Source organism: Peromyscus eremicus, chromosome 3, assembly GCF_949786415.1.
Source record: "Peromyscus eremicus chromosome 3, PerEre_H2_v1, whole genome shotgun sequence".
NCBI lineage: Eukaryota > Metazoa > Chordata > Mammalia > Rodentia > Cricetidae > Peromyscus > Peromyscus eremicus.
The window spans coordinates 47,231,474-47,255,466 of record NC_081418.1 but is presented as its reverse complement, the minus strand read 5'-3'; the positions used below and the strand labels follow the sequence as shown (position 1 = coordinate 47,255,466).

Sequence of the window (23,993 nt, the reverse complement as noted above, 5' to 3'; positions counted from 1 at the left end):
TAAATTTCTTTAAATTCTGTTCACGTTGTGTAAATGTAACTATTCAGATCATCAACTGCTCATTTTCCTCATGAATATGATCAGTTTGATATTTTTCCAGTCTTGAAATAGTGTTGATCCAGTGTGGGGAAAGTGGTGGGTGTGTCCCCAAGCAACTTGTTTAATAGCACAGTTGTCCAAATATCTTGTTTACTTTAGTCAACTATTTTGACCCTGATAAAGCCTTACATTGCCCATCTTTTAAAAAACTAGGTGGCATCCAGCTATTTATTGCAGGATGAAGGCCAAGGCCACAGCACCCATATAGACATGAGAGAATGACTTTCAGGAGTTGGTTTTCTCCTTCTACAGTGTGGATTCCTGGGATCAAACTCAGGTCATCAGGCCTGGCAGCAATCACCTTTACCCAATGAGCTATCCTGCTGGTCCCAATACTGTTCATCTTTAATCAGGGAATCCAATTGTGCTGCTTACTGCTGAATCAGGTTTTTAATCATTCATCCAAGTTTTATTAAGGAATGAAATGTATCAAAAACACTATTAGTGTTCTGTCGGCTCTTGCAGCCCCTTCAGAGTAACGAAGGGTCTCCAGATAGTTCTCCTTTTGTCTGTTTACTGTGAAATATGGGTGCTTCCAGCTTGTCCTGCCTAAACTTTGCCCCCTTCCTGACAGCTGAATGCAATAGACCAAATGTGTCCCTTAGGAGAAGAGAAGCCCATCCCTTCCTAAACATTTCTGCAGAGTCCATGGGAGGGCTAGCATGTATCAGGGGCACTTGTCTCTCCTGACTCCAAAGCGTTTGTGCCTTTTTTCCCTCAACACTTCTCTGTGTACCTGAGTCCCCATGAGTCATACTCTCCTGCATTTCCCAAGATGGCTCCCACAGCAAACAAGCCTTAGAGTCATCAGCTAATCAGCTTTATCAAAATCCAAGCCATCCTCTTGGGCTGACAGTACAAAGGAAAAACAAACTCAAAATCATTACCACTACTCCTGGAGCTGAGAGTGATGCCCCAAGAACCCACGTCTTCTGTCAGAGGAAGCTAACATCAGCTAAGGAGGATCTCGGGAGCCCCTCAAACCCACGATGAAATCTATCATTTTATTGTGTTTACTTCTTCTTTACCCTTATTCTTTCTCCCTTCCAGCTAGGCTTAGACCCTCCCTTCAGACAAATTTACTGTTTTCCCAAACAGAATTCCTCTCCCTGGGATGAATTCTGGCACAAATGTTAAGATATGTAAATACCTGCAGTCAACATTTTGCTTCAATAAATGTGGAGTTTCCCCCTCTGTGTTATCCACATGCATCAGCTTTTACTACTGTTTGTCTAAGCAAAGAATTTTTCAACCTGAAAAATTCAGCTGGAGTCACTGGAGTCTTTAGAATTTCCCTTAGGGAGACTAACCTGTGGGAGGCACTTGGTCCTAAAAAAAAGGGGTTACTTTCAAGACATGTCGTTTTCTATGACTGCTTTCCTTTGCCTCCTACCAGTGAGTGTTCTCTATTCTCTCTAAAAGATGAAGAAGGCAAATCCTTGAGTTTAACCCAAATACAATACTACTTGAAGGATGTAGGAACAGTCAACATTTCACAATGATCAAGGCCAGTTCTGTTTTAGTTCAACCACCAAGGGTCTGTTTCTTAAAAAGAGTTCTCTGGGAATAGATTATTGCTTCCTGTTTCATTCCTAGAAATGGTCTTCCAAACAGCTCTTTAACCCCAGCTAATAAGAAGGGGAAACATTGCATTAAATATAGCTTTGTTTACAGGCAACCCATTAGCATGCCCCTTAGATGTCTCTCAATATTACTTTCTGTATAATGTCCAAACACTGATCAGAAAACTGAAGTGCAAACAACGCTCCATGACCGACATATATTCTCTCCGAACAGTAAATGCAAAGGGGTGGATGGCTGACAACCTTTCACCTTTTGCCTGGGTGTTTGGAGGTCTTGAAATACCAAACCCAATCCAAACTCACCCATAAAATGCGAACTTCACTACTCCTACTGTGCCTGCTAGGCAGCCTGAGTTTTCTCAAACTGACAACGGGCCCAGAAGCTAACATGAAAGCATTGGGTAATTTGGAGACATGCCCTTAGTATTAATTACATCATCACACTAGCCATCAATTCTATTATCTGTTCTTTTGACCTCAAATCAGTAACATCTCTCTAAAAATAAAGTTAATACTTTCTAAATATGCATGGTAATTATAGACAAAAATGAAAATAAAATATTTTCGTGATAAAGTAAGTCAGCCATGATCTTGCCACTCTAAAGGTAATCCTCTATTTAAACATGTGTCTATATGTGAAAATGTACACTGCAGTTCAACACTGAGACCCCATCCACATTGCAATTTAAATTCTGTTGACTACAGTACTTTAATATTTTAAAGGTGTCCTGTTGACATAACAGTCACCCTGATGACAAGAAGGTCTGCTAAGGGTCACAGTGGCCTCATAGGTATCTCTGTCCAGCCCAAGCCTCTATAGATCCTCCCCATGGATACCTTTGGGATGCCAGTAGATGGCCCACCATAGCTCAAAAATGAAATGGATGCCAAGATGGCTGACACAGAGACTGGGGTCCAATCATGCCCTCTGAGATTCCAGTAGACAGGTACAATTCTGATTTCAGAATAGTGTTCTTGTTTCATATTCACTTTTCAGTTCACTAATCAGTATATTCTGGCTACTAGGAAACAGATGGTCCTGCAGGTCCAAAGCAATTAAAAGTTATATTCATGCATATTTCTGAAAGACATTGGTTAAAAAGTAGCTTTGGGGACTATGAGGAACTAATAGAAAAGGGAGCAAGGTCAACTGCTATGTAGAACTTAAAATGGCAGTGCTCAAGGTATTCCTGCACCCCAAGCACCAGGGCCTTCTATGCATCTCCCGTAGCATCACCTCAAAGCAGTGGCAGCTCACATGAAGATACTACAAGGTAGTGGTCCATGACAAGCAGCCATTTGAAACCAAGGTTCTGTTATATTTCCAGATTAGGAAGGGAAGAAAATAAAACATCCAAGCAGCTTCTCATATACTAATGTGAGATAACCCAGGAAACTAGTGTTAGTGGGGCAGGGGAGAGGCCAATAAACATAAATCATATATGGAAATAAGATATCTAGAGTATGTGTATGAGAGGGAAAATTCCCATGGCCAAAGAGGTACCTCTCCATATTTAGTTATTTTCTAACAATTCTATATCTATTTTGTTCCTGATCACACATGAGTATAATCTGTTTGCCTTGAGTTGATCAAGAAATGGTTGCTTCATTCTCTCTATAACCATCATGTTTTGTCCTAAAGATCATGAAGGGCTTTAATCCCTAGTAAATGTACTTAACCTCATTTTGCCTTCTCAGAAGGCAACTCCAAAAGGCATCTCCTCTGAGATGAATTTGAAGGTTTCTGACCCTAGAGTGGACCACTCAGAATCACTAAGAGAATAAGCTGAGTGAGGCTTCCTTCTGTCCCACACAACCAGGGAGTTCACAGCTACGCCCTATAAAGCCAGGGGAACAAGGCAGCCTATGTCTAAAATAAACTTTTTTGTCAACTCTTTTTAAAAGACAACTCCTACTTGTTTGGACCCTGTGCAAACAAGGAGACAGGCAGACTAATGTTCTGTGAGTCATCTGAGTCATCTACAAATTAAGTGGATTCAAAAGAGTAAATGAAGACGCATTAAATGGAGCAGCATGAGCTGAACATTTGTGTGATGACTGTGCCCACAGGGCATGCTTGTCTCACCACAAAGATCTTTTCGTTCAGTTTCTCTGAAAGACAAATGATATAGGTTTACTCTTCAGTGTGGAAAGCTGGGCCATGTTTGAATCAATCTAGCAGAATAGAAAAATCAGGAGGAAGAGGAGGAGGAGGAGGAGGGAGGGGGAGGAGGAGAGGGGGAAGAAGATGAAGAGGGGAGGAGAAAACAGAAGGAGGGGGAAGAGGAGAAGAAGGGGCACAGGGTTACACTGTTTTGTTCTGTTTTAACTACCCCATTTAACCCTCGCAAGAACCTGAGGAAATAAGTACTGCCATTCCTATTCTACAGACAGGGAAGTTAAGAAATGAAGAGGTTTAAAAAAAAAGTTGTCAGGATGAAAGGCAGGAGCAGAGCCAGGCAGATCTCTGTGAGTTTGAGGCCAGCCTGGTCTACAGAGTGAGATCCAGGACAGGCACCAAAACTACACAGAGAAACCCTGTCTCAAAAAAAAAAAAAAAAAAAAATTGTCAGAGTGCTGTAGTAAGGTGGGTAGGCAGGGTTCAAGGCCGGAAATTAAAGGTATAGTTAGCATTATATCAACACCTGGATATAAAGGAAAAAGTAATGTTCTAAGTCAATAGTGTTGATTTTTCTGGAATTTGGAGTTGATTCAGTTGGGTGAATTGTTTTCTTCTGATGTGAGTGACTTTGTCACGGAAGAAGTCTCTACCTAAAAGGCTAAAACACAAGAATTGCTTAAATAGGTATCACAAATGGATACCTTTTGGGTTTGTTTGTTTGTTTTTGTTTTTGTTTTTGGCAATAGGGACTAAATTTAGAGGTTTGTGAATGCTAGGCAAACAACCTACCTCTGGGCCATTTTTTTCTTTTACTGATAGCTGAAGTTAGGTTTTACAAGGAAGAAATGTGTTCCATGACTGGAATAACAGTGTATTGTAAGAAATCCCATTTGAAAAACAATTATGTAAGCTCGAATTAGACATATTTTGAATTTGGTGGCAAAAGATTCACTTCTTTTCTTATTGAAAATTAAATCTCCATTATAGCCAAACAACAGCTTTTGTATTCCTTCTTCTTTCCCATAAGTCACTGGGGATCTGGGTTTTTAAGCAACAATGCTTCAGAGCCTCTAGTTCTGCACCCATCCCAAGAGCAGTTGAGAAACACTCCTGAGTGCCATTTCCCACATCCACCTTGAGACCGAGCTTCTGTGGCCAGGTCTTTTTGATTATTTGCCTTGTCAATAACAATAACAACAAAAAAAAGTAATCAGACATTTTCTTTCTCAATACCATTTATTAACAATAATCACTGATACTATTAATACGGATTCCATTTATTCAACAAGACAAATGAAAGTTGCTCAGTTCAGAAGACCTGGCAGTGGTAGCAGGCATAACCCCAACATACAAGCAACTGTGCATCTTTGGAGAGCAGAGATCTCATCTTGTATTGCTATCCCCAGGATCTATAAATTGTTAATTCCAGTATACACAACTTTTAAATTGGTTAGTAGACTGAAAAATGTGACCAATAAAGCTAATCCATTGATAAGTGTCTTCCCTTGATTCCTTACAAGATATAGAAATCCCCTCTTATCTTTGAAAGATCCATCCCAAGACCCCTGGTGGCTGCCTGAAAGAACTCTAACATAAATATGATATGTTCAATTTATAACTTGAGCACAACAAAAAATTATCAACAGTAATGACAAAACAGAAACATTTTAATAATACCCTGTGACAAAAGTTATTTAAAACTGGATGAGTTGTTTTTATTAAATGGGTCTCTCCAATTAATATTATTGGAACACAACTGATCCTAGGTAACTGAGACAACAGAGGGTGAAGCCATGGATGGATGTGTGAGATGTTGACAGAAGGGAGGAGGGAGGGAGGGAGGGAAGGAAAGGGAAGAAAGACAGGGTAAGATGGTTCCCAAACAGCTGATAAACCGGAAAAGAAGCAGCAAGGCAGACGCAAAGACGACCAAGGGGAGACTCGAGGACGTTGGAGGCATGTTAGTTAGTGTGAGATGTAACTTTCCATTCAAGTCTAAACCCTGGGCTAAAGATAGATAGAGTCACCAGCCTTCTGCCCCATATCTTAGCACTGTCCTGTCCTTTCTACTCTGCACCCCATCTGATATCTCTATTAGATTCCTATCTCTCAAGTATTAAGAGCCTGGGTATAAAATTTCCCATTTAATCTATTTTCATGAAGCTGTGTACCCACAGATCAGGTTTCTCAAGAAAGTGTCTATTCATCCCTTATGTAACCAGCTCAATGAATGCGCATCTTAAAAGAAAATAATAAAGCAGCTTGGAGACAGGAGCTGGGCTTGTCTGCTAAGTGGACTTGACCCATAAACAGATGCTCAGCGACAACGGCCTATTGGGCTGCTCAGTGCTAGAGTTTCCCAATTCCTTGACATCCCCATCACCAGGGTTTGAGGGGGTCTCAATAGCTCCACGGACAGCAAAAGCTCTTTGTGTGAAATAAACCTTAGAGCATGTTTCTGTGGGATTATCCCCACGACATTCAGATTCCTGACAGCCTCCATTGCCTCCTGTATGTCCATCTGTGCCTGACGCACCTTGTATGAACACCCATCACTGCTTTAAACAACAATGGATGAGTCACAAGACACAGGCTTTGCTCTTCTTTCTAAAATCCATCATTTATCATCCTCTGGCTTTCTTTTGATGTCTTTATTGTGGAATATGCACAGAGGTATACATAATATTGACATACTGTTTAGAGAATAGAGACATATCTAGATACCTAGGTTTTTTTCTTCCTTTTCCTTCAACAGATATTTTTCAAACATCTTGTGGACTCCTTGGGAAATAATTAAAACATTAAGTCCAGATTGAAATATATATACATATACATATATATATATATATATATATATATATATATATATATATATATTCCATCCCTGTAGAAATAAATTGGGAAAAATCCATAAGACTTTGAAGAAAGTTTCTTTTTTTTTTAAGTTGGAAAAAAAATAAAAAAAACAGAACCAGGTTCCACACAGTAGCATTGGCTTCCTGACTTAAAAAAAAAAAACGTCTCTCTTCATCTTCCTCTTTTTTTTTCTCATCTATTTTCCTCTTCTCTAAAGTCATGTGGCATTAGACAATAAACAGTCCACAGGTGGTAGCTCTCTGAGGCATAGCTTCAGTGTGACCACCACGTGACTCCAGGACAAGGTGAAGAAAAACCCCATTTCCAGCTGTTCTAACCTGGTGCCTACCAGCAGTCTCAGCAAAGGAAGTACAGCCTAAGGCAAGACCACAGTCACCTTCCACAGCCTGTAGAACTCCCACCCTGCTTCTGCTGAAGACACTTTAACTCTCAGGTGCACTCAGTCACCCTAACTTGGAACTGAGTTGCCTGAACTATTTTCGTCGTCATTGTGAAAGTTAATATTCACCCCCCACAGAGAGGGGGGAGGTGGGGGATGGGGGAGAGGGGGAGGAAGAGGGAGAGAGGGAGAGAGAGAGAGAGAGAGAGAGAGAGAGAGAGAGAGAGAGAGATCCCATCATCACTCCCATCATCTTTCCTTACACAAGGGAGTGCTCTGTACCCGGCGTCTTAGTTTGCTTTTTTTCTTCTTTTTTCTTTTTCTTTATTCTCTCTCATACAAAACATCCTGAACACAGCCTCCCCTCCCTCACTTCCCCCAATCCTCCCCCAGATCCACAGTGGCTCCTCCTTTTCCCTTCAGAAAATAGCGGGCCTTCCCATGCTATCAACCCAACATGGCATAACAAGATACAATAGGACTAAGCACAAACCCTCATATCAAGGCTGGACAAGGAAACTCTGTAGGAGGAAAAGGAGTCAAAGACACCCACACTCCCACTGTTAGGGGTTCCACAAATACCCCAAGCTAACAACCACAGCATGTATGCAGAAGACCTAGAGTAGGCCCATGTAGGCTCCACAATTGCCTCTTCAGTCTCTGTGAGCCCCTAGGAGGCCTGCTTAGTTGATTCTAAGTGCCCTCTGGCTCCTACTATGCTTCCTCCTCCTCTTCCACAGGGTTCTTAGAGCTTGAGCTGATGCTTAGGCATGGGTTCCTGCATCTGCTCCCATCAGCTTCCAGAGGAAGCCTCTGTGATGACAACTGGTATCCCTGTGTGCCCAGCACATTTCTAGAACTAAACAAGCTTGGATTGCGTCCAACCCTACCAGATTCTAAGAGAGTAATACTTTAATTTTGCTGATGAGAAAACCAAAACTCAGAGTAGTTAGAAAACAGCCACTGAGGAAGCTGCCAGGATTTGGTTCTAGAAAGTACTACTACTGACTTAAATGTATAAATGACTGACATGTTTGCTCATAAAATGAGCATTGTGCATTTTTCTTAAAGCTAGATCTGATCCGTTTGCAATACCGTCCTTTATTTTATGATGTGACTCTTATTTAACAATATTAAAAATGTCCTTTCCTTTATGAGAAAATAGTGGCATATATGGTAGGTGATATAATATGAATTTTATTACTTAATAAAATTACATTTTGGAAGTTGTTTTTGTAGGTGAAATTGCAGTCAAGAAAGCACTCCCTCACAATGTCTGTATCCTGCAGGAATTTGAGAGGAAGTTCAATTGCTCTCATGCTTCTTCTGCAAGATCTGGTTCCCTTAGGAGTAAGATATGGAGAAGAGGAAGAGCCAGTGGGGGAAAGGAATGTCTAATATTTATTATGAGATTTGTTCAATTAATATTTTTAAATATTTATTTTTAATTTTTTGTATTCCTGTGTGTGTATTCCTGTGCTGCACATGAATACAAGTACCTGTAGATGCCAGAAGAGGACACTGGATCCTCTGGAACTTGAGTTGCAAGTAGTTGTGATTCACCCTATGTGTGTTCTGGGAACCTAACTCTGGTCCTCTGCTTAATCAGTACATACTTTTAACCACTGAGCCATCACTCCAATCCTAAGACTCTCTTAATTACAATTAGATGATTTCAGGTTTTTTTCAATTATCATATAGATAATGTATCTGAAATATCTGGGGATCAAAATTCAATTTATGTCTCTACCTCTCTTGACTTGGATCTCTACCATCAAGTACCACAAAAGACCATTTTGGTGAATGACAGCCTACTCACAAGACCATTAGTAGTCTGTACTCATTTTTTTTATTGTTCCAATAAAACACCTTCTATAAGCAACTTGTGGAAGGACGGATTTATTTAGGCTTACAGTTACAAAGGGTTAGGGTCCATAATGGTAGGGAAGTAGCAGCCAGAGTGGTTGGAGCAGAAGTCAAGGGCCCAAATCTCAAAAACGTAAGCAGGAAGCAAAGGAAGTGAAGTGTGAATAGTGCATGGCTTTGAAACTTCAAAGCCCACCCCTAATGCACTTCTTCTACCAAGGTCACATTTCCTTGGCCTCCCCAAACAGCACTACCAACTAGAAACCAAGTATTCAACCACCTGAGCCTATGGGGAAAATCCTTATTTAAACCAACACATAATCCCATAAATTTATAGCATGCTAAGGTGTGGTCACCATCGTATTTTGTGTGCTTCTAATCTGTGGTGTTCATAAACAAAAAGTTTCTAGTGACTCATGTGGTGATATTGTGTTCCCCAATATATTGTGAACACTAATAAGCTTATCTGGGGTCAGAGAACAAAACAGCCACTAGATATAGAGGCCAGAAAATGGTGGCACACATACACCTTTAATCATAGCATTCCAAAGGTAAAGATCTGTCTGAATCTCTGTGAATTCAAAGCCACACTGGAAACAGTTAGTCATGGTAACACACGCCTTTAATCCCAGGAAGTGATGGCAGGAAGCAGAAAGGTATAAAAGCCGTGAGAACCAGGAACTAAAGCCTGGTTAAGCTTTTAGGCTTTTAGCAGCAGTTCACCTGAAATCCATTTGGATGAGGACATAGAGGCTTCCAGTCTGAGGAAACAGGATCAGCTGAGGAATTGGCGGGGTGAGGTGGCTGTGGCTTGTTCGGTTTCTCTGATCTTCCAGCATTCACCCCAATATCTGGCTCCCGGGTTTGTTTTTATTAATAAGACCTTTTAAGATTCGTGCTACAGACTCATTTCTCAGGATGTGTTCCAGTCTGTAAAAGACATCCTAACTCTGTTGGCTTAAGTCAGGCTCAGGCTTCATGAGCCAAAAATGTATCAGCACCCTCAGTCCTTCTCTATGTTATATTCAAGTTTAAAGAAATGTAATTATCTTTGACTGAATCTTAGGTCTCACACCCACCCTTGAAGGAGTGGCTATGGCTCAGAAGTGGTTTTATACTTCTTGGCCACTTTGATTTATACATCTGTATTAGTTATTTTTCACATTGCTCTCACAAAATGCTTGACATATGCAACTTAAGAGATGGGTGGTTTATTTTGTCTCACAATCTGAAGAGAGAGTCTATCATGGCAGGGATAAAAAGCAGTTTGTCTCCTTATATCTGCAGTTAGAAACTAGAGAGAGATGAATGTTGCTGCTCAACTCTCCTTTTCCTTCTTATTCTGTCTAAGAGCTCTTACAGAACGGTGCTGGCCACATTGAGGATGGGGTCCTCCCACCTCAGTTAACCTGTTCCAAATGTACCGCCACAGACGGCCTAACTACCATCAAACTGACAATATGAACCCCACAACATCACACTCTAAAGCTGGTCTTAGAGCCCACCCTAGAAATAGCTCTTCATCTGAGAGAAGTTAGAAGTTTGGTCCTCAAAAGAGACAATGAGGCATTTGACAAGAGAAGTAAGAATGATGCCTAGCGGTCAAGTCAGGAAGTAGCCATTGTTCATGGAATGTGAATCACTCTCTGGGCTTTGGGATACTCCCCTGTCCCTTCTCCCTTTAAAACTGAAAGAAAAACAAACGATCCTTGTGTGAGAAACAGGTCCTCATCTTTAATGACAAATGACAAGTTGAAGAAACCAGTGAAAAAGAAACAATTTTTAATACTCGACTCTGCAGAATAGGAAACAAGCCTAGGGAAAAAGCAAAACTGGCTGGCATGCCAATTTGACAGTAAACAACAGTTTTTAAAAGTCCTTGATTTTTGAAAAATTCCAGCCCTCTTTTTCCCATAGGCTGGTGCTCCGGGGAGATATGTTGTTCCTACTCATCTAGTATAGAACCTCCTCAATCTCCCCATCCTGTTGATTCATGATGCAAAGTCTTATCTAATGACTATCCCAGGGCTGCTTAAGATTGCCTCCTTTTCTTATCATGGGCTCAAGAACATAGCAAACTATCCATAAATATTCAACCCTCAAAGTTCTGAGACCAGAAGGTACCAGCTGCCAGTCAAGGGAGAGAGGGCTCTGCATCTAGCTTATCTGTGACTTGTTGGTAAGTTCTAAGTATGCCTCCTGCTGAAAATGGACCAAAGCAATTTCTTACACCTGTGTATTTCGGTCATGACTTGATGGGAGATCAGCATCTTCTACCCAGCCCACTCCCACAGAGCAGTGAAACACCCGGGACCATTGGCCACTCTCCCTCTCCTACTTTACCAAGAATTAAGACTTGTTTAAATAGTCATCCCTTCTTTCCCGACCCCAGTTGAAAGAGCTGAGGTTAAAGACACTAACTATGGCTCAACTAATCCAGAACAACTCCAAAGGGATGTTAACCAGATAAAGAAATAATTTTATCCTAAAGGGATTTAAAACCCTCCCAAATGGCCATCTGCACCTCAGCAGAACCTGCCCTTTAACCTTAAGAAAGCCACTTGTCAGGGCTGGAGAGATGGCTCTGTGGTTAAGAGCCCTGTCTGCTCTTCCAGAGGTCCTAAGTTCAACTCCTAGCACCCACATGGTGGCTCACAACCATCTCTAGTGGGATCTGATGCCCTCTTCTGGCATAAAGTTGTACATGCAGATAAAGCACTCATATATACATAAATAAATAATTTTAAAGAAAGAAAGAAAGAAAGAAAGAAAGCCACTTGTCTAATTAAGTACACTAGCATGTGCTGGGAGACAAGATCTGCCTCACTAGCACATGCAAGGACAGCTTTTTCATTTACTCTGTAGCAAACACAGTAATCACAATTACAATCGCACAACCATCCCAGAAACCCATTCCCTGAAACAGTAAATCTGTCCAATCAAAATTAAGTGTTTGGGGCTGTAAACAGTACTCAAAGCTTCTCTCAAAATCTAAAATAAGACCATCATTTTCAGCTCCAGATACCACTAGGTACCCACACTTTGGCAGTAAATAAAACTGCTTTAATAAAATATAAAGCTGTGACTAAATTTAATATGGAAGAGATCTGAGATCATTAATCTTCAGACTTAATGTGAGAAACGGTTCTCATTATTTCCCAAAGAAAATGTTCATATTTGGGGAAAATAATAGTCATAAAATAAAAATAATTTGTTTTGGGTGTTAATGTAAAAGCACACTAGTCAAGTTCAATCTGGGCAGTCATCTAACACTAGGTGGCACAGTATATGGGCTTCAACGGACAAATGTCATTATAGAATTGATATGTCATCAGAGATGATGCCTTGCTCAGTCCTCCATCCACTTACCATCTCCTCATGGCTCCAAACAGCATTCGTGTCCACTAATCCCTCCTTCTCACCCCTTCTCCCAGTTCCTAATCTCATTAAGCAAACTGTAGTTGAACTTACTAGACATTTTGATTCCTCCTTCAAAGCCACCACTAACCTAAGCCTGGGAAGATGTTAGTTACTTTTTTTATTGCTGTGCTAAAATACGATTACCAAGGCAACTTATAGAAGAAAGGGTTTATTTGGGGCTCACGGTTCTGCAGGGTTAAAGTCCATGATGACTGAGCAAAGGCATGGAGTTGGGTTCACGTCTTGACCCACAGCATGAAGCCATAGAAAGAGTGAACTAGAAATGTCACAAGCTTTTTAACTCTCATACTTCCTCCAACAAGGCCACACCTCCTAAATCTACCCACACCTCACCACTAACTGGGGACCAAATATTTCAACATCTAAGCCTATGAGGGACATTCTCATTCACCCACCACAGGAAGTAACAAACATCCATGCAGTCATAGTTTCAAGAAGGAAGTCCAGCATGAGTCCAAATATACCTCATCTAACCTACACCTAGCAAACTAACAGGTGATCTAGAAAAACCAAAATGAGGAAAGACAGACTAAGCAGTCTTGGAGAGATGACTTATTACATGGGAATAAGAAGTAGCCAACAACAGTAATTTTGATCTGGTTTTAAAGTTACATAAAACTAAATAGCTATACCTCTTCAGAGTCCTAGACATGGACAATGGAGGTCCCATCTGCTAAGAGACAGAAGGAATGGAAGTTTTCAGCAAAGGAGAGTGAGCTATGGGATCCTGTGGGATCCAGTAGATTTCCAAGGTGCCTTGTCATAGATCCAAGTTAGACTTTGGTTTGATTACATGCTAAGTTGCAGTTCTTGATATAGAACAACCATACACAAAAACCTCAAGCTAATGTCCCTTGCTTATTGAATACTTCCAACTATTTGGAAAAGTAGATTTATCTTCACAGGCTTATCATAATTGGATTGTGAATCAATATAAGAAACCTATTTTCTAACAATAGCTTAATATCTAGAGACAGCAGGAAGAACACGTACACAAGCAACAATGTGACTTGTCACCACCCCTTACCATTTTCTTCTTAATAATCTTATTTCAGAGATTGAGAAATTGACAGACATTTTCCAAGTTGCACAAAATGGAGTCAAAATCATCACCTGAGATGTCAGAGAAGTTGAAGCTCCTCTCTAGCTCTGCAAGGAATAATGCATTTTTATTTCCCAAATAAAAGTTTTGAGCTAGCTTTTCAATGACATTTCTTACTAACTTTACCCAAAGGTTTTTGGAAGAAATCCAGTCTTGATCTATAAACCAGAAAGAAATTCCATGCTAATGCTAAGCCTGATACATTTTGGACATTAGGATAAGTGGCTATTTGTTAAGTAACAGTTCATCACCCAGGTTATGGCATTCTTCCCTGGAACATTCTTTCATTTTAAATATATCATCTTTGGGAACTTTATATCCCAGCATAACCTGGCACACAATAAAGTATGCAATTGCTTAAAATATTTCAGGCACCAAGTTGGTTACAAACACAAAATAAGCCTCTTTCATTTATCTAAAAATAAACATTAAAAGATCAGAAGCTTTTATTTATCTACAGCAAATAATTTTCTTAGCTTTTCTGACACACTTGTAGCCATTGTGTTGAAACTCTACAATTAGAACATGATTCACTTGCCTTTGCCTATGACGGTACTGTGAGAGCCCTTACTTGTGTTTTTCTTAGAGACCTCCTAGGGTGACAAGGGAAATCTAGAATCCAAATTAGAATACAAACCCTCCTCCTTAGAAGATGCTTTTTATAAGCCCAGATATTTGTTCTACAAATTGTACGAGAATGAAAGCAACTCCCAGTAAGATTTCCAGGCCCATCACAGCAAAGCCAGCCTGATACCAGGTAGCTCCAGAACACAGCTGAATATAAAGAGGCTGTGGTGGGCTACCTATAAATCCAGCACTTGGAAGGCAGAGGCAAGAGATGCACAGAGCAACCTACTCAACTGGCAAGCTCTGGCTGGGTTCAATGGGGAGACTCTGCCTCAAAGAATAAGGTGGAGAACCATCTCAAAAGATTCCTGATGTCAAGTGAGCCCAATACCAGGTAGTTCCTTAAATGGTTGTGGCCAAGGAATGTGTCACACTCTGCACTTCTCTTGTTCTTCTTCATTATCCCATCAGACAACACTGGCAATATATTGTGTGCAGCACCCTCCCTTCCTGAGAAGCCAGAGTTTCTCAACCCAAGAAGTATACGAGAACCACCTGGGAGAAACTTGAAATCCTGATGTCCAGACCAGTCAATTCTGAATCTCTGGGAAGGGAACCCAGAGACCCCAAATGATGTATATTAAGAACCACTGTTAGGAGACACGCATGTTCAGGTATGTAGAAGGGCATCAGATACAAAATCAAAAGTACCACTCAATAGGACAGTGACAAATGGTCACCAAATTTGCAGTCATCTTTCTGCTCACTAGAGAATCATAAATAGCCCTGGGATTGCTTGAACGTGAAGCTCAAGGAAGTGAAACCCAGAGATCAAGTTGCAAAGGCAGATCGGGCCCTAGACTGGAAGACCGTGAGTAGAGCAGATCGGTGGACTTTACTCGGTGGTCGCTGGGGACTCACGGAAGGTTTGGGTGCAGTGATATGGCAAGAGGACATTTTAGAAAGAGCCCTCTGCTAACAACAATGGAGTCAAGGGAACAATAAAGGAACAATTAGGGTAGTCCAGAAGAGAGGCCACACAGTCTAGAACAGCAATGGGACTGGAAAAAAAGGGAACCCTTCACTCTTGAAGGAGTGATGTGAGGATTGACAGGTGTGGACTCAAGCTAAGGCAAAAAGAAATCAGAAATCAGGAAGAGAAATCATTTTTACCATGTTTAGTTTGAGAACCATCTAGTGAAAAAAAATTACTATGTAGTCAGAAATATGAACCTGGGGGCAGCAGACAAAATGGACCACCATGAAGCTTTTCCTGTCCTCAGACTACAGAGAAGTTTAAAAGGAGATCAGTGGTCAGCACACCCAGGTCTGAGGAGTTCCATGTTGACTGTCTTCTTGACTACCAACACCCAGCAAAGTTCCTGGTGCATAACAAGTGTTTGATAAATACTAAGTCAAACTGAATGGTCAGGAGCAAATTAAGAGGTAATGTTTGGGGAGATTGAAAAGGATTTTGACCAGTATCATAGACTTGCTGAACACATGTCCTGCTTGACTTCAATAGTGTGAAGAAAAATATAGGAAAAAGTGCATGAAAAAAATCCTGATATACCAGTGGGAGCCACAGGACCACCAAAAACTAATACAGGATGCTGGAAGGCTAGCTGCCCAGCTGTCCTGGCTATGTAGTTAGGAAAGAGCACCTGTAGTCTAATAACCAGCCCTTCCCAGAGCTTAACTCCTAAGGAGCTGGTAAGGGAAGCTCTATGGATAGAATGAACTAGGCCACTGAGCAGAAGATTTATGTTTTGCATAGAGCTTCAAATATAAATTCAAAATGCAAAACAACTGATACATAGTGAAAGAGATGACTGGTTGACATCTCAAGGAAAATCTTTTGTTAAGAAATGAAGTAGCACTTCCTACAATACCACTGTACTAATCAACTTTCTGTTACTATGATGAATGCCTGAAATAAATCAACTTATAAAAAGAAAAGAGTCTGGAGAGAGAGATTGGTGGTAAAGCCCTTGCTGAGTGTGGCAGTTCACCTGTAATTCCAGCACTCAGAAGATCACCTAAGCAAGCTAGCTAACTAGACTAGCTGATTGGTGAGCTATGGGTTCGATTAAGAGACCTACTTCAGTGAATAAGGCAGAGCAGAAGACTCTCTAGTCAACCTTGAGGCTCCACATGCACAATGTGTATGTGCACCTGCATATATGTGTAGCATGAATCTTAAAAAGTTCTTATTAATAAGAACAAACCCAGAGCCAGGTATTGGGGTGAATGCTGAAAGATCAGAGAAGCAGAACAAGCCACAGCTTCCTCACCTCACAATTCCTCAGCTGATCCTGTTTCCTCAAACTGGAAGCCTCTGAATCTCAGCCAAATTGCTGCTCAAAAGCCTAAAAGCTTAACCAGACTCTAGTTCCTGGTCCTCACACCTTATATACCTTTCTGCTTTCTGCCATCACTTCCTGGGATTAAAGGCGTGAGTTACCATGCCTGGCTATTTCCAGTGTGGCTTTGAACTCACAGAGATCCAGATGGATCTTTGCCTCCAGAAGGCTAGGATTAAAGGTGTGAGTGCTACCATTTTCTGGCCTCTATGTCTGTCTAGCGGCTGTTCTGTTCTCTGGCCCCATATAAATTTATTAGGGTGCACGATATATTGGGGAACACAATATCACCACATATATGTGTGTATCCCACACATGTGAACATACATACAAGCACACATACCACATATACATGCAAAAAAGAAAAAAGGGAAAAAAAGGGGAGTTCACATTGGCTCCATTTCAGATGTCTCCATTCATAACCAAATTGGTCCTGTTGCTCTGAGCCCATGGAGGAGCAGCTATCATGGTGGAAGTGCAGGGCAGAGCTGCTTTCCTCATGACCAGAGACCAAAGGGAAAAGAACAGAATAAATAAAAGGACTAGAGTGACAATAAGTCCTGTAAGGGCTTGCCTCCACAAACTGAAGACTTCCCAATAGGGCCCATCTCTTTATATATATATATAATTTAATTTTACAAATCAGCCATGGATTCCCCTGTCCTCCCTCCTCCCACCCCCCTCTGCGCTCCCCCAACCCACCCCCATTCCCATCTCCTCCAGGGCAGGGACTCCCCTGGGGATTCAGCTCAGCCTGGTAGATTCGGTCAAGGCAGGTCCAGTCCCCTCCTCCCTTGACCCAGGCTGAGCAAAGTGTCCCTACATAGGCCCCAGGCTCCTAACAGCCAGCTCATGCACTAAGGACGGATCCTGGTCCCACTGCCTGGGGGCCTCCCAAACAGTTCAAGCTAATCAAATGTCTCACTTATCCAGAGGGCCTGATCCAGTTCCATGGGGGCTCCTCAGCTATTGGTTCACAGTTCATGTGTTTCCACTAGTTTGGTTATTTGTCCCTGTGCTTTTTCCAATCATGGTCTCAACAATTCTCACTCATACAATCCCTCCTCTTTCTCGATGATTGGACTCCCAGAGCTCCACCTGGGGCCTGGCCGTGGATCCCTGCATCTGCTTCCATCAATCATTGATGAGAGTTCTACCATGACAGTTAGGGTGTTTGGCCATCTGATCACCAGAGTAGGTCAGTTCGGGCTTTCTCTTGACCATTGCCAGTAGTCTATTGTGGAGGTATCTTTGTGGATTTCTGGGGACCTCTCTAGCACTTTGCTTGGGCTGTAGAGCTAAACAGAGAATTCTCAACAGAGGAAGTTCAAATGGCTAAAAGACATTTAAGGAATTGCTCAACATCCCTAATCATCAGGGAAATGCAAATCAAAATGACTCTGAGATACCACCTTACACCCGTCAGAATGGCTAAGATCAAAAACATGAAGACAGCTTATGCTGGAGAGGATGTGGAGCAAGGGAAACTCTCCTCCACTGTTGGTGGGAATGCAAGCTTATACAGCCACTTTGAAAATCATTATGGTGCTTTCTTAGAAAATTGGGAACCAATCTCCTCCAAGACCCAGCTATACCACTCTTGGGCATATTCCCAAGGGCCCATCTCTTAAGGGCTCCATCACCTCTTAGGAGTACCAGCTGGGAATGGAGACATGGGGTGTTTGCAGAACATTCCAAATCACCAGCGTTATTATACAGATGATGCTAGACTTAGTAATTCCAGTTGTAATGCTTAAATTAAACATCAGCCTGGAGAGAGAGAGCACTGGCTGCTCTTCCAGAGGACCTGGGTTCAATTCTCATCACCCACATGGTGGCTCACAACTAGATGTAACTCCAATTCCAGGGGATCCGATGCCATTTTCTGACCTCTGAAGGTAACAGGCATGTACACAGTGTATAGACAAACATGCAGGCAAAACACACATGCACATAAAATAACAATAATAATTTCAAAATTAAAAATAAAATTAAATAAATAAAATGAATCCTCACACTAAAGTATTTACAGCCAATAGTTTAGGGTTTTGTATAATCCACTTTGATATGTTTCCTAAAACATTCTTTCCAGAAAAGTTTAATGAGCAGGGAAGACCTGAAGGTGGGCAGTACTATCCCATGAGCTGAAATCCAGAAAAGAATAGAAAGGAGAAGGCAAGCTGAGCACCAGCTCATCTGGCTCTGTTTGCTGACTGCAGATTCAATGTGAACAGTGGCTTCATGCTCCTTCCACTACATCTAGAGCTGTTGTTACACGCCACCCCCACCATGGTGGATGGTCCCCTCAAAGGATGAGCCAAAATGAACCCCTCCTTAAGTTGCTTTGGTCAGACATGCATTCACGACAAGAAAACTAACTAATACAGGAGTGGGTTTGTTGTCATGATAAACCCACCATGCTGTTTGTAGGCCTTTGGTACAGGTTTGCAGAAAGTATGTGGAGGAGTTTGGAATGGCAGGCTGGAAAAGCTTAGGATGTTGTAAGCGACTTTAACAGGCCATTCTGATGGAAGGTTGGAAACCAGAATGCTGAGAGAAACAGACAATGAAGGCTGGGCTCGTGAGGTTTCAGGGAGAACAGGGACTTCATCAGGAACTGAGCCAGAGGTCATTCATCTGATATTATAGCATTTCAGAATCTGACTTTTTTCTTCCTATGTTCCAAGAACTTGAGTGAGGCTGAATTCAAAAGTCATGGACTGATTTATTTGGGAGGGGAAATTTCACCACAGGACAGTGTTCATGCTGTGGCTTGGTTAACACTCACTGATCTTAGATCTACAGGGAGACAGCATAGAAAGATATGAAAATCTGCAGTTTGAGGGGAAAGGACAGTGAGAGTTGGAAATTGTAGACAACGTATATGTGGACAAAACAGTTCTAATTTTTAAAGAGATTAGCACTGTTAAAGAGAAACCTGGTGCTATGTACTGAGACAGTAGGAAAAGTACCCTGAGAAAAAGGCCTACCCACTAGAGGCTCCAGCTTGTAACAATGCAATTACATTTGAAAGGAAGGCCTGCATTGACAATGTTGTTGAAGGGGTTCCCCAATCCCAAAATGGCCACCAAAGAATTTTTTCCTAGGGTCAGTCTCAAAGACACAGAGGCAGACGCAGCTGTCAAAGGGGCCAGGCTACATCTCAAGCAGGCAGCAGAGTCATTCACATGGTACTGACTTAGCAGACACAGACAATTCAACTATGAGGAGTTCTGGATGCTTGTACCACCATTTCTACAGCCCCTGATACCAACTAATGTGTGGCAAGGTCAAATTCCATTCAAGGGGCCCTAAGCAATGCTGTGTGAAGATAGGAAAGTAAAGCCTCAGTTTGAAGGGAGCCCCTGTTAAGGGACAGTTGACTTCATTTTCTTTTTAATTAAACAGTGATGGACTTTGATCATGTCCTTAGCTAGATGATAACTTGTTTTGTTTTGTTTTTGTTTGTTCTTCTTCAATAATCTTGTGAATAACACATTGTAAATTGTTTCTATTGTTCCAAGAATTGACTGACTGTAAAATGTTTTGTGTTATGTTAACTGTCTGACCATAAACCCATAACATGTACCTTTCCTGTGATCATAAAAATAACTACAAAATTCCACTTTTAATCATTTGCTTGATTGGTATAAAGGGACTACTTTGCCTTTAATCTTGGCCATTTTCATTCTCCTATTATGGGCTGAAAATATGGCCCATCTACTAAGAAATTTTCATCCTGTAATATCTAGGTTTAGCTCGTGGTTTTCAACACTATAACACCCCCAGGATGTTGGTGATGCCAGGGCTATGGGATGCCCACCAAAGAAAGCTGCAGGCAGGGTAGAGATGGCTAATGAGAGAGGTATTTGCCCTGCTAGGCTTCAGTCTTGCTTTGGTCAAGTATTTCCTTGCTATAATCTCATTTCTCCCCTTTGAAACTGGAATATTTATTCTGTAACATTGTATATCAGAAGCATGTAGTCTTTTTTCATAAAGGACCGTGATTAAGAGGTTTGCCTGAGTCTCCAAAGAGACTTTAGACTTTTGAACAGGATTGGGACTACTAATGACTATGGAGACTTGTAGAGATAGACTAAATTCATTTTGTATTATAAGATGAAAATGAATCTTTAGAGACCAAATGTAGAATGTTATGATTTAAAGTGATGTGATTGACTGTCAAGCTGGGGTTAATCATTATCAACTGGACAATGGAAACACACACTTGGGTATATCCAGAAAAGTTTTTTTTTATTTTTTATTTTTTTTTTTTATTTTACAATACAATTCGGTTCTACATATCACCCACGGATTCCCTTGTTCTCCCACCTCTTGCCCCTCTCCCCTTCCCCCCAGCCCACCCCCATTCCCATCTCCTCCAGGGCAAAGCCTCCCCTGAGGACTGAGATCAACCTGGTAGACTCAGTCCAGGCAGGTCCAGTCCCCTCCTCCCAGGCCGAGCCAAGCGATCCTGCATAGGCCCCAGGTTTCAAACAGCCAACTCATGCAATGAGCACAGGACCCGGTCCCACTGCCTGGATGCCTCCAAAACAGATCAAGCCGATCAACTGTCTCACCCACTCAGAGGGCCTGATCCAGTTGGGGGCCCCTCAGCCATTGGTTCATAGTTCATGTGTTTCCAGAAAAGTTTAACTGATGAGAGAAGACTCACCCTGAATACGGGTCCAAGACTGAATGCAAAGGACATGGCAAACAGCACCAGAATTTCCCTCTTTGTGCTTCCTGACTGCAGACAAAGTGTGATAAACTACATCACAGTCCTGCCACCACACTCACCTCCGTGCCTTCCCCACCATGAGGGCACATACTCTCAAACTATGAGCCAGACGACAGCCTTCCTTAAATTGCCGTTCTCAAGTGTTTTATCCCAACAACAAAAGTTAGCTAATACAGCATGCATATTAAAACTATTAAATAGCCCTATTTTTTCTAATGCTTACAGTAACATTAAGCTATATGGGCCCAACTTTGTTTTTTATAATCAATAAGTTCCTGAAATTTAGTCATTTTTCCCAACATAATATTTTTATTAATTATTTGTGAATTTCATAAAAACGCACCCCAAACATACTCGCTTCCCATTCCTCCCAGGTCCACCTTCCCACCCTTGTGTCCCCCCAATAAAAAACACCAAGTTCAATTTGTGTTGCCCATATACTCACTGGAGCAAACTCCTAGTGGGAAGCCCCTTAAAGAAAATAGGCTCCTTTCCCCCTCCCACATACACATCCACACCCACCAGAAGCCATCAACTGTGAAGAGCTATACTTCAGTATCTCCTTTAATCCAGGAGGCAGAGACAGGCAGATCTCTGAGTTCAAGGCCAAACAGGTCTATAGAGAGAGTTCCAGGATAGCCAGGGCTACACAGACAAACCCTGTCTCGGGAAAAATAAAATAAAAAAATTAATTTAGTCAGCTTTTAACTGATGTGTAGCACATAGTACCAACATGCCATTAACCCATCTTTTAACCTAGTGTGACTTATATTGTTATCTACAATTATGCTGTGTGTTACACACGTGTGTGTGGATGCACATGCAGGTGCGTGTGCAGGTTTGTGCACATATGTATGAAGGACAGAGGACAACTTTGGATGTCATTCCTCCTCAAGCACCACCCACCATGTTTACTGAGAGGGACTCTCCTCACCTGGAGCTCACTAATTTAGGCTCAGCAGACTAGTCAGCAAGTCCCAGGGATCTGCCTGTCCTCCTAGCCACTGCTAGGATGACAAGTATGTACTATGGCACCCAGCTTTTTACATGTGGATTCTTGATGGTGAACTTGGGTCCTTATGCCTGCTCAGAGAGTGTGTCACTGAGTAAGCTTCCTCCCCTCCACAATTGGTTTTTGGGGTTTTTTTGTTTATTTGTTTGGTTGGTTGGTTGGTTAGTTTTGGTTTTTTTCGAGACAGGGTTTCTCTGTGTAGTTTTGGTGCCTGTCCTGGATCTCGCTCTGTAGCCCAGGCTGGCCCTCAAACTCACAGAGATCCACCTGGCTCTGCCTCCCAAATGCTGGGATTAAAGGCATGCACCATTGCCACCTGGCCACAATTGTTTTTTATCTTATGGATGTTGCAATAAAGTTCCTTCCACATGTCTTCAATGCATTTTTATTCTTTTCTGAGACAGGGTTTCTCTGTGTAGCTTTGGCACCTTTCCTAGAACTCACTCTGTAGCCCAGGCTGGCCTCAAACTCAGAGATTTGCCTGCCTCTGCTTCCCATGTGCTGGGATTAAAGGTGTACACTACCATTGCCTGGCTTCAATGCATTCTTAAAACTTTCTGAAAACTGCAATCTGAACTGCAATGTATGAGAATATGAACATTGAACAGAACATTGAACTAGAAACTTTGGTTGAGTCTATCATCAAAGTGAGATGTCAGATCTTGGATAAAAATATATCATGATTTTATATGTGTATATATATTATGTAATATTATATATATGTATATAATATATATAATATATATAAGATAAAAATATATCATGATTCTAGTCTATTTAAAACAAGGTTTCACTACTCTTCTACCTTCAAGAAATATCCAAGGGTCAGATTGCTGAAGATGGAGAGAGACCAATGATGAGAATTCCAGCAGAGAATCATTCTTCAGTCCCATTCTGCCATAGTCCCCGATGAAAGAATAGATATGGGACTCCTTGATGCTCTCCTTAATCACTGAGTCTAACTTGATGAGCTTAATTTGTTACTCTGGCAGTAAGGAGAAGGGTGAAATGGGACCAAATTCCACCCAAATAACAAAAAGGGTTGAAACAAGTCTTTGGCTAATGGCCAAACCAAAGACAAGATGGCTTCCTTAGGCTGACCTGTTCTAACCCAGTCACTGCCATGTCCACCTGATAGTCAGAGATACTGCTGGGGCCATGATCAACCATCATGCCTGGAGAAGGCTTGCCTGTAGATGTAACGGTCTTATTAAATAAGAAACACAGAGCCAAATGCAGAGTTAAAAGCCCAAGAGGTCAGAGCAATAGCTAAAAGCTGATGCTAAAATCCCTTTTCTTACCCTTCGCTGCCACTGCTGTCCTTCCCCTCAGAAAGAGACCTACTTCCTGTGTGTCTGTCTTTTTATTGACTTTCTGTTCTGCCTTCTCATTGGCTGTAAACCCAACCACATGACTTCCTCGTCACTGCCCATCTATACAGACCTCTAGGGATCTATGGTTGGTAGATTAAAGGTGTGTGTCTCCATGCTGGCTGTATCCTTGAACACACAGAGATCTGCCTGTCATGTGATTGAGATTAAAGGTATGCGCCACCACTGCCCAGCATCTGCTATGGCTTGCTATTAGCTCTGACCCCCAGGCAACTTTATTTATTAACATACAAATAAAAATCACATTTCAGTACAAATAAAATATCACCATACTTGCCAGCCACCTTGTGAGTGGTTATCTATGTAACATCACTTTCAGACTATGGTTAGGGGACAGGGAGGGTAGCTCTTGGTTCACTGGAACTGGCATCATTTTACCCCTCATGACCACAGGATCTCTGCTACTATCATCATCTGAGGACAGGTCTCCTCTATCAGGTTCCATATCCC

General features: G+C 41.6%; 1 long non-coding RNA gene across 1 annotated transcript in view; it reads left to right on the top strand.

The window, feature by feature from the left end:
- Positions 1 to 2,519: 2,519 nt before the first annotated feature.
- LOC131905740 (uncharacterized) overlaps positions 2,520 to 23,993 on the top strand; it is a 44,785-nt gene continuing 23,311 nt past the window's right edge. The window contains exon 1 of the long non-coding RNA XR_009378034.1: positions 2,520 to 2,629. This is a non-coding gene — a long non-coding RNA (uncharacterized LOC131905740). The remainder of the gene's footprint in view (positions 2,630 to 23,993) is intronic.